Below are 11553 nucleotides of genomic sequence, written 5' to 3'. Positions count from 1 at the left end.
CAAATTGTACATTCAAAATCTATAACATTACTGCCTATCACCCAACCATCCAGTAATCTGAAAAATGAATCCTCAAATTCTATCCAGGTGTGGGAATCAGTTTCCCTACTCTGTCTAAACTCTTCTAAAATCTCTGTACTTGTCAGGAATGAGACCATATTGAGTGAGAAGGGCCTCCTTCAATTCAGAATAGGTGAGGTTGAACCCGTTACCTAATGCTAACGATATGTCCCTTCCCTTCTCTGTAAAGTTGTTCCTCATTCGTGCCCCCAATTTCTCTCAGAGACCGCATTCATGTGGATAGATGCCTCCTTTGCTTTTCGCTTGTCCTACATTCTTGGGAATATGTTGTACTCCGAGAGCACTGAGGAATTGCTGCCACCATCTGTGCCGGATTTACTCTTTAACTCCAGCTCCTTTATACATTACTCATGGTCTAAAATCATCCGTTGAGACTACACCTTGAGCCTCTCAAGATCTGTTGATGCCTCCTAGCTTCTCCCCTGTCCTTCAGCGCTGCGGGGACAGACCACTGCTGCTTGGCCTGGAGTGTCCCTCCCTTCCTAAAAACAAATCCTCCCTTTGAATTGGTTCCTCAACATTCACACTAAGATATGCAAACTTCCCAGTGGCATCTCTGGCTGCTACCCAGGCCCTTAGTGCCTTTTGTAGCTCCTTCTTTGTTGTGAGGCCCCTAACTTGGGCTTTGAGGTTTTTGCAAACTGCCTACATTCCCTTCATGGTGTAGGTCCAAACTATCCTCCTCAAAAACCAATACCACTGATGATGCTCTTGGCATAATGCAGTAGGAAGTTTAAATAAAAAAATGGAAAGATCGAAAATACACTGAAGAAAAGCATTATTTAGTATGTAGTGGTCTGTGATACAGTAGTATTGCACACCAATCACTGTAGGCCAAGTGCAAGCGCAAGTCCTATCTTCACCGCGGATAACCAATGTTAGAAATGGATATCTCTAGTTGGCACATTTGTACACTGTCCAAGTAGAGACCCTTCCTTCTAGTCAGGGTATTACACTACTAAACAAAACCTGCTCACCTCCTTGGTAGCTTGGCACAAGCTGTCAGGCTTATATCAGAGGCAATGTGTAAAGAATTTATACATAACATACAGTAATACAGTGAAACACTACAAAAGGACACTACAACAGTTTTAGAAAAATAGAAAATATTTATCTGTGTAAAACAAGTCCAAAATGATAAAAATCAAACATACAGTAATCTATATATATATATAAAAACGAAAGTATGTCTTTTTTTGTCCTTTATGCATTACTAGCAGCCCGTCCGGACATTGTCCGGGTATGAATTGCTGCCGGCCAATAGTATATTGTTTTGTTGGATTTCATTTTGATAGCATTTCTTATCTGTGACAGGCCTGTGAAATGCTCCGATTCACAGTGCACTGCTGATGCACTTAAGAGTGCGCGTTCAGTAGTGTGTGAACTCGAGTTTTCCTACTTTATTTTTCCTTGCAATATTATATAGCGCGAACTCGACAACATGGCATGAGTACAATTTACATTACAGAAGAACACATTCATTTGTGGTAGGCACGGGGAGACAAAGCGATTTGCCTTGAAACACAGGATGTGGAGCTGATGCCGAGATTCGAACGTAGCTCCCCAGCTCTAAAGTTGGCCATTCTAAAACTTGTTGACGGAGGTGTGTCTAGAAGTGTATGTCTGTGCTGGCCATCAATGAGAGAGACCTGTGCATTTTTCAAATCGGTGGTAAAAAATAAGCATGGGCGAATTTTGTGAATTTGCGATTAGCTAATTTGCGTATTCACGAATTCGCAATGCGCAAAATCCACGAACTTTCGCGAATTTGCGGATTTTTTCTTTTTTTTGTGTTCGCAAGGGTTTCTGCCAGTTTGCGATGGTTTTTTACCAGTTCGCAAACGCAAACTTACTTTTCGGGTCGCAACGGTCGCCTCCAAGTAGTTTCTACGTCTGGTTCATCACAGCACCCTCTGTTTCACCACTGCCACCGTCTGTCTCACCCATGCCACCCTATGGTACATCACTGCCCCCCTCTTGTTCAATCACTGTAGATTATGGGCGGAAAAGCACGCCTGCCCTGCCTCAACTGACATGAATGAATTAGGGGTTCATTAATGTGTCACTGAATTTGAACTTCCAGTCTGGCACCTGCTTCCTTATCTGTAATTGCCTTCTGTTGCAGTGTAATTTTTTCTAACAGGTCCTTTGTGGCATACTTGTAGCTATTCTCTGATCCTGCTCCTCCGGGCGCTATGTGTAATCTCGCAAAGTGTGCGGCTCGCTAGTACAAGTTCGCGTGTGATCGCGGGGAAAATCTCGCGCGAACTTACCCACACGGTCGTGAACGGGCGTGGCCATCTTGTTTTTTATTCATTGCTATGGTTCTGGGCATGCTTTCTCTAACCTCTCTGAATCTCTGCCATCCTTTGCTTGTTTGAAGTTTTTTTTATCTATTTTACTTATTATCTATCCCTCTATTTTTCTTGCTCTATATTTCTGTGTTTTCTGCTACTTTTGGTTAATTTTAAACTACTTTTTAAAACTCTTTTCTTTTCTTCTTCCCTATTCTATTTCTTATTTCTTATTTACCTTCCTTTCTGCCCAGATCCTGGTAAAGGGAGCCGGGAAGCAGCCCGAGTAGGGGAAGGGTCCCGCACCCCGTGCCCGGCTCCCCTGCGGGCGTTTGAGGGGGGAGCTAGTATTGCCACAGGAGATCTTTAGCGCGGAGGAGGTGGCCGCACTAGTGTATTATGTACAGCGCCGCCTCCCCAGGACCATCGCAGCAGGCGGCAAGATCGCAAGCGGCTACGGGCTCCGGGAGCACCGGAAGTGGTGGGAGAAGGTGTGCCGGGCCATGTATTCTCACTATCGGGTCTGGCGCCCCTACAACCAGGCCACCCACCGTTGGACGGATCTCCTGGACCGGGAACGCGACTTGCTCGACCTGCTCGGCATCGAGATCCCCGGGCTTGGTGAGTAGTAGTAGCTATTTCATCACTACTCTGTTTTTTCTCATGCTCTGTGTGTTATTATATTGCAATTTTTTTTTTTTTACCAAGAGCAATAATGCTGCCGATTACATTGTAGGTAAATTATATTTCAAAGTCTTCTGTGCATTTCAGGTGCACTGCTCTCCTTCTCAGTAGCGTTGCTACTATGCTTATTTGTTTTCGATTTTGTGTTCATTTCATTGGCCTGAGAAATTATGTATGAGTGTAGTTTACAGAACTGCGTAATGCTAGACACTAAGGGGCAAATTTTCAATTGCCGGCGCATCCCTGCAAAGTAGCAGGGATGCGCTAGTAATTGTGCGCCACGCCACAACCACCCATGGTGCGCCGTATTTACAATACGGCGCACCATGGGCCCAAAACGTCACCGAAGCGCTACGCATCTGTGCCGTAAAGGCGGCGCATTGCTGGAATTGCGTCGCAACGATGACACAGCTCCAGCAATGCTCTGGGGTGCCCTATCTCCCCAATGCTGCGTCAAGCCGTACATCTGCTTCAAGCAGGCGCAGGGTTTGAGTGACGCATCATTGTACTAAAAGTGACTGATTGAAATCTTGTAGATTTTCCTCAGCCACTTTTAGGATGCGTTCCTGCGCAGGAACGTCCTCCCTTGCGCCGGAACGCCCCCTGATGGCGCAGGGCTTTACAACGTGATGCATCTCCCATATGCGTCACATTGTTAATATACGCCGCACCATGGCGCCTCTTTTGTTCTGCAGCTGCGTCACAAAAGTCACGCAACAACGGAGCAAAAGAGCCTCAAGGGGCTTGTAAATCTGCCCCTGGAGTCTCAAGTCCAGTCCTTCCTTTGTATACCTGGCAATAAGATGAAATAGTGGTGGTGGATTGATAGTTTGAGTATTTTAATGACTGGTTAATGTAGTAGTAAACTTTTTAGTGTTGTCACTGATCTGCAATCACAATGGAGTTTGTTTGTCACTTCGCGTGCTGCGGACTGCTGCCTGCCAGTACTAGGCAAACCTTTTTAGTAGTTTGTTTAGTGAGTTACATAACTTTCCAGGTCGACGGTCCGCAAATCAAGCAATACTAATATCGTAGTAGACCACATGAGATAGGTCAATATATCCCGTGGAATAGTTGTCTATTTGCTATTTCGCCAAAATATTTTGTTATTGTTCTTTTGAAATGTTTCATTTGGTTGACAACAATCATCCATGTTTTCGGGTCTTTCTTTCTTTCTTTCATGTTGCACATCAGCTCCCCCCAGGGGCAAGAGGACAGAGGAGGAGGGGGTATCGGCTGCTGCTGCTCTACAAGGCCAGGATCGGTCAAGCGAGGGCTCCTTTGTTGGCCCGGTAAGTTTTAATTTTAATATAGAGTACCTATTTTTTCCTAGCGTTCCTCATTCTATTTTCTCTAAATCGTCTTTGATCTTCTAGTAGACTATATCTAAATTCTTCTCCTGCCTCTACTATGACTCCCTGTGGTATTACTAGATTACTCTTATTAGTCTGTCTGTGTAGCTAACTAAGATTGCACATTTGGCAAAAGGTGTTAAACAAAACTCCCATTCTAGTCAGCAATAGCTCTATGCACTGAGTGCAGTCCTCTGGGATTGTCCATAATGTATTTTCAAGTCTTCTAAATGTTTATGCTTTGACAATTCCCAACAATAAAATGTGAATGACCACCAACAAATAATAAGATACTACTTTACTTTTTTTTTGGATAGGAGGACAATCCATACTACTACTGTTGCAGGGACAAATCTGCACAAACAGAACTATGGACACTAAATAGTGCATTGTTTATCAATTATAATAGGCACAGGCAGACTTTCCACATACCTCAGTGATATCAGACTTTGAAGAACCCCCAATCTCCTTACTGACTAGATAGTGTAGCAGAGTCATTTAGCTCCCGAATTCATCGATGATTGATCCCCAATGATGATTATCCAACACAGGACAAGAGTACGGAGTCAGAGTCCAGAAGTGTCAGAGGCAAGGACTCATGCTTGCAAATTGCAAAACCATTTGCTCAGTCCCTCTTGACAAAAAAGCACAGAGTCTATTTAAGTTTTAAAGCTTTATTAAAAGTAAAAACATTTATTAAAATCAAGCTTGTCATAAAACATAAACGGTTGATTAGAAATGGAAAAGTGCCTAGTGATTTATTTCACACATTGATTGTGTGCGAGCCGAGCCCTCATCTGGTTTGAACTTAAATGTTTCTTTTTGGTGCTGAATCGTTGGTCACTCCGTCCTAGTGATGATGATCTGATCTTGCTCGTGTTCTTAGAAGTGAAGCTTCTGTCTGTTATGAGAAAAATGGTGCGTGTTAAAAAGCAAGCATTCATCAGTGGTGCCAAAAAGTTCAGCAAGACAACACACTTCCCTGGAAAAAGAGCATTTTTACTTTTGAGTAGACAGTCACAAATTATTAGTTGGTTTCTGTATTCACGTTTCTTCATTGCTAGACAAAATACTAGTGAGTGGTGTATGTCTATGACATCTAACATTCTTAAATGTGCTTTGTAGGTGGAACATCTGGTGCCGGGCCCAGCACGGAGGTGGAGGAGGACAGTTCTGGGGAGGAGGCGGTGCAAGTGCCGGAGGAAACTGCTGTGCGGGTTGCCATGGTAGTGGCGGTCAGTGGTAAGCTCTTATACAGCCTGATTCATCATTGTTAAATCCGGTCGCAAAGGGCCAGATTCTGAGAATCTGGCCCTTTGCGAGCGGTATTTTTGCATTTGGGATTCATCATCCCAAATGCAAAAATCGCTATTTAAGAATTCGTATATTTGTGTGGAATAGCATTTAAGGAATCTCTATTAGAGATTCCTTAAATGCTATTCTTGAATCATTTTTAAATTGCGAATTCGCAAAAATTTCCCGCTATTTACCGCGAGGTCAAACCTCGTGGTAAATAGCGGAAACTTAGAAAAATGCATTTAAATGCATTTTTCTAAGTTTCATGTTACACACACACATGTCCTTGGGACATGTGTGTGCGCAACACCAATGTAGCATACATTTCAGGGGTGCTACAGGGTGTCCTTTGGACACCCCTGCACCCTTGAAATCGCAATTTCAATATGCGAATCGCTAATTGCGATTCGCACATTGAAATGTCTTCCCATTCATTCCTATGGGCCTCTGGGCCCATAGGAATGAATGGGGAGATATTCCTTAATTGCGATTAGCAATTTGCTAATCGCAACTAAGGAATAATTAGAAATCGCAATTTATTTAGCGATTTCTTGGGGAATAGCATTTTGCTATTCCTTAATAGCGATTCCTTAATAATCGCTATTAAGGAATAGCAAATACTCACCTTGATGAATCAGGCTGATAATTCTTACTTATTGAGATTGCAGACTGAAGAATGTGCTCTCTGCACGGGTGTAGTATATATGTTCAACAGTTAAGTTACTATACTGTTAAGCAGACTTTCAAATTTAGAACAAAGTTTTTATCAACCAGGCAGTAGCCTCCTCTAAATTTACTTCAACTCAGCAGTGATTTTTTTTCGAGAATCCAAATCAGATCTGAGATGAACTTGATGGATGGGATGAACGAAAAGCGAAAGAAGGGTGTAGGCAAGTGTGGAAGGATGAGCAAGTTAAAAGTAATGATGACTGACAAAGAAGAATGATACGTGTTTGATTGGTGCCCGCGGTGGCTGGGTAGGAATATGATGCATGGCTGGGTGTAGGATGAAGCAAGGATGGGTGGAAGGAGAACAGCCTGGGTGGGTGAAACAGAAACTGTATGTGTGCGCAATATATCCTTTGGTTGAAATTCAAATGCAAGTCAAGCACGGATGTATGGCTTGCGGTTTCCCAAATAAAATGAAAAGGTTGTTTTCCCGTGAGAAAACGTAAGGTTTGTCCAGATGAGTGACATGAAGAAGAATGATTGACATATAGTTTGAATGACTGGATGCCTGGATCATGGTACTATCTGACTCTTAGATAGCATATGTGTATCTAGAGAGAGTAGACGGTCACTGGATGAACTAAGTGTTCCTTTGAAGAGCATGTAACACCGCACCCGCACGTCCGTCCCAGTGTAGGAAAGGCAAGGAAAAGAAGTTTTAAATTTATTTTCTCCAAATACTACCATGAATAGTAGCAGTAGTTTGTATTGCAAGCACAGCATATGTCCGGCTATTAAGATGGCCACTCACTACCTCTGTTAATAAGTTTAGTAGAACTCGGTCATTCATGTGTTGATGTATCACTGCTCACTCAATAAAAACCAAGGCACCTAAAGTCATCCCATATGTAAGCAAATACATACCATGTGCAGTGATAGATAATCAGATTATTTATCTTCTTCATTTTCCTTTTCTAGTATTCATTGGCACTGTAGGGTGAAAGTTAAATTAATTAAGCAGTAGCCCTTGTAACAGAGTATTGTCAGTGCCACCCATAATAGGAAAGTAAGAGCATCACCACCTGCATATACTGGACTGGTACAGTAACGCAAGTCTGTCTCACTCATCATGGAGGGCATCTGTTTTTCTCGGGTGCAAGTTGACTGTGCGGGCATTATGCCGGCTTGCAGACGTTAACGTACCAATTTTGCTAAACGAGAGAAGAAGAAGTATAAGACTGGTGTACTGTCATAGTCGGCTCTAATGGAGTGAGTCCATAGTGCTCGTAGAATTGATTCCTTAACTTAAACTCCCACTAATGTTAGAGCAAGGATGAAGAAGTGGGAGGTTAGATAGATACTGGCCACAATAGTTATGTACTGCGCTTGCAAGTTGCTAGTTCTACTGTGACACAACTTTCTGCTGAATCATTTTGTGTTAATCTTAAAGAGCATTGGTTACAGACTATGTTTTTCTTTCTTCTTATAGATGTTCCTTCCAAACCAACATGGAAGGAGCTGGCTAAAAGGGCCCGGCAACGGAGGCTGGAGGTGACTGTCGCCGAATATCGGCGGCTGGTGACCCAGGAGGAGGAGGACACGCAGAGTACGTCGACAACATCCACGGCGACACGTGCATCCTCCTCCGCGCTCCCTGGGTCAGCCAGTCAGCGCAGCAGGTCTTCAGCGGTACGGAGCCGGGGTACCGCAGCCAGCCGCCTCCGCCGAGCAGCAAAAAAATCAGCTGCCCCCACAGCAGTACAAAAAAAAGGTTGCACCGCCTTTCGCTCAGGGTGTCCTACCTCGAGCAGGAGCTGCTCAACACCAAATCCCTGCTCGAGACCCTCCGTAAGGAGCATGCCGACCTGGCCCGAAAAGTCAACATCAGCCAGCATTAGGAGAAGACTTTCCCTTGCCCCTTTTTTAAAGACTTCTGGGGGTGGGAATTGGGAGTTGGGTTTTTTGGACTTTTCACGGACATTCGTTGGGGTTAGGGAGTGGGGGTGCGTTGGGTCTTGCGGGAGATTATTTTTGTTAGGGATATAAATATACTTTAAACTTTGTCTTAGCATACGTGTTTTTTTTACTGCTTTTGAGGCTGGTGGGTGGGGGTTTAACAGTAAGTTTGTTTTCCTTAAGTAGCATCTTGATTCAAGTTGTGTAATTAATTGCCCAAATGTTTTCAAAACTAAGTGCCTCCCACAGAGTAAGTGAATTCAATAGTCCTAGGACTTTACTAGTACTAGCGTCAGTCTCCCGTCTCTCCTAATACTCCATTATACTACCTCCCCCCAAACGCTTATCTTACCTGTAATTTGTGTTTGGAAATAAGGCTAGGCACAGGGCTGGCTGCACGGCAAATGGTGATTAAGGTTGGCAATCCTGGGCGGATGAAATGTCATCATTGCGGTGGTACTAGTGGTGTTATACAGTGGCAGTTGCAGCATCTGAAAAAAAAGAAAATGAAACCTTGTTTGTCCTTACCGTAGCATTAGAACGGTATGATAGAGAATATAGCAGGTGACAGTACACTAGAACAGTGTCACAATGTAGCCTAACAAATGGTAGAGTATTGAAAGTATAACTACTACTTGTGTTGAATTTCTTTGACATTGGCTACTACTACAAGAAATAGTACTGAAGGTGAATGACACAGCAGCGTAATCATTTGCCACGTCTAGGAGGAGGATGTTCTTGATGATCAATCAAGTTGATGGCGCACATGGAAATCGGCTTTCATTTGCCAATAGTAATGGGTCTGTGTCAAGCTGAGTAAGAATATATCCTCGGATTCCTTCACCAGCTGGTTGCTATGACCTTATCCTCCCCAGCAAGTGTGTAGAATTATTGCTGTCATTTAGTAACACATCAATCAAAACCACACAGCCTGGGGGAAGAGGGTTAGGGTTTGGAAAATGGATGGGAATGGGGGTTTTGGGGAAAGTTTTGTTGAGAGAAGAAAAAAAAAGCACAGCATGGACAAACAATAATTGAAGATAAACAAATCTTTGGGTACAAAGCCATTCATAAATCTTTTAAGTGACATAAAGGAAGTGCATGCACTACTGCATGCATGGTTACTGAAAGTAAGTAGTACTTTCGACAACCGTGAATGAAAGAATGCGACAGTACAGGGCTGCAGTAATAATTATGCGTTTTCACTTGCCTATCTCTGCACTCAGAGAAACACTTTGTACATTAAATTAGGTTTGAAAAATAGCAGAAGTAAAACCTATACAATGGCTGTAGGGATGAATTTATAAGCAGAGATCAAAGAAATGCAGTCACACTCATAGAAGTTGACAGTAATAACATTACTTAACAGATAATTAGAAAATAACGGATACTGTATCTGTATGTTGTTGTAGTTGTCCTGTTGAATTTGTTAAGTTGCATGCATCCAACCATTCCTCTAATTAGCAGGACTCCTCCATCTGATGCTCTGTCCATCAATGTTGGAGACCAGAAGACACCCTGTCCACTGCCTGCCTGGCGGATGCTGAATTGCTGTTTGCTAATGTGAAGCCTGACTTCATCCTTTTTTTCCCATTGCGCAGGTTGAAACACGGCCTGTAATTATTGATGGAAAAACAGGAAGTGATATTAGAACACCACTGACAAATAAATATAAGGTATGTTGCTGTGTAGTGCAAAAAGTCACACTTTGAGTTTCCTAATAGACAGTACAATATTTTTTAAAGTGCGTACTCTGTCTGAGTCTCCTTTTGGAGGATAAATAAGTATGGGCAAATTAATTTAACGGATCTCTCCCCTCAAGCTAGGTGTACTGTAAACTGTGTTTTAGAACAAAATTAGACCTTCCCAGACCCTTACTAAACCCAGTCGCAAAAATGTAGAAGTCCCCCAATCAGATCCCCAAAAACTAGGCCTAGTAGAAATTGGTGACAAAACGTACTTTGAAAGTAAAGTAGGCCCAAATCCCCCCTTACCCACCATGGATTGTTTTCAAACCACTTGCAAGCAAGCAAAAGTATCCATACCCAGCATTGCTCCAAGACTCGCAAACCCCTCCACAAACACCAGGAACTCCCACAAACAGCCCCCGAAAACTGTAGAGTGAGCGAAATCTCAGAAAATGTAAATACTTTTTCCCCAGGGATTGTCTCCAAAACACTTTCTTTCGGGTATTTGACCTTCCCAGCAATGGCCCCAGAACTGTCAACCCGGGAGAAAACAAGTTTAACCCCCCCAACAAGCCAAAAGGCAAAACCCGGGAAAAGCCACACTTCGAAAACTTTTGGCCTACCTGGAATTCAGCCCAAATGCAATGTGCAGCTAGGCCCCAACTCCCCTTTTCCACCATGGATTTCCTGAAAAACAATGCAATCAACATTAGACTGTGCCAGCAGTGCTCCCAGACCCCAAAACCCACCCACAAACACCCAGAACCCCCCAAACAGCACCTCAAAGACAAGCAAGTCAGCAAAAACGCAAAAATAATTTCACCTCCGATTTTGTCCAAACCACTTTTATCCGGTATTAGACATTCCCAGTAATGGCCCCAGACCCGCCAACTCACCCGCAAAGTAGAACACCCCCCACAAGGGCAGAGTCTTTCTTCAGTGGGCGTAATCCAGCCATCTGCTTTGAGGGAAATAGGAGTCTGGAGGAGGAGAATAGAGGAGCATGTTCTTGTGAACTTGTGAACCTGAGTAATGCAGACTGCGGCACCTTCAAATCAATAAGCAAATAAGTAAAGACAGTTCTGCTGATTGGCTTGTTTTTGTGATTAGGTGATTAAAGTTTTTTAATATAGATTTTGCAAAACAAAGAAAGACAGACACACAGGAATAAAAGTGAATAAGGACGAAAAAGAAAGTTAGTGATTCATTGACTGATTTTCAGGGCTCAGTGTCAGGGAAGAAGAGCTCGTCCTCAAACTCTGCGAATTCAGGCAGGAGTAGGTCACCTAACAGAGAAGAACTTCACTCATCTAAGTTGATGTCCTCGTCGTCTTCTTCCTGCGTGCATTCTCGTATTTTGTAATCTGGTGGTATGAGGTGCTGATTCATCTTGATCACTGTTAACCTCTCCACATTTTTGGGCGAGAGGCGGGTCCTTTTGCAAGTTACAATGCCACCAGCAGCACTGAAAACACGTTTAGAAGACACGCTTGCGAGTGGGTAAGACAAGTAATTTATAGCCAGGATGGTGAT

Source organism: Lissotriton vulgaris, chromosome 2_2 (genome assembly GCF_964263255.1).
Source record: "Lissotriton vulgaris chromosome 2_2, aLisVul1.2, whole genome shotgun sequence".
Classification (NCBI taxonomy): Eukaryota; Metazoa; Chordata; class Amphibia; order Caudata; family Salamandridae; genus Lissotriton; species Lissotriton vulgaris.
Note: the sequence above shows the minus strand (reverse complement) of the source record.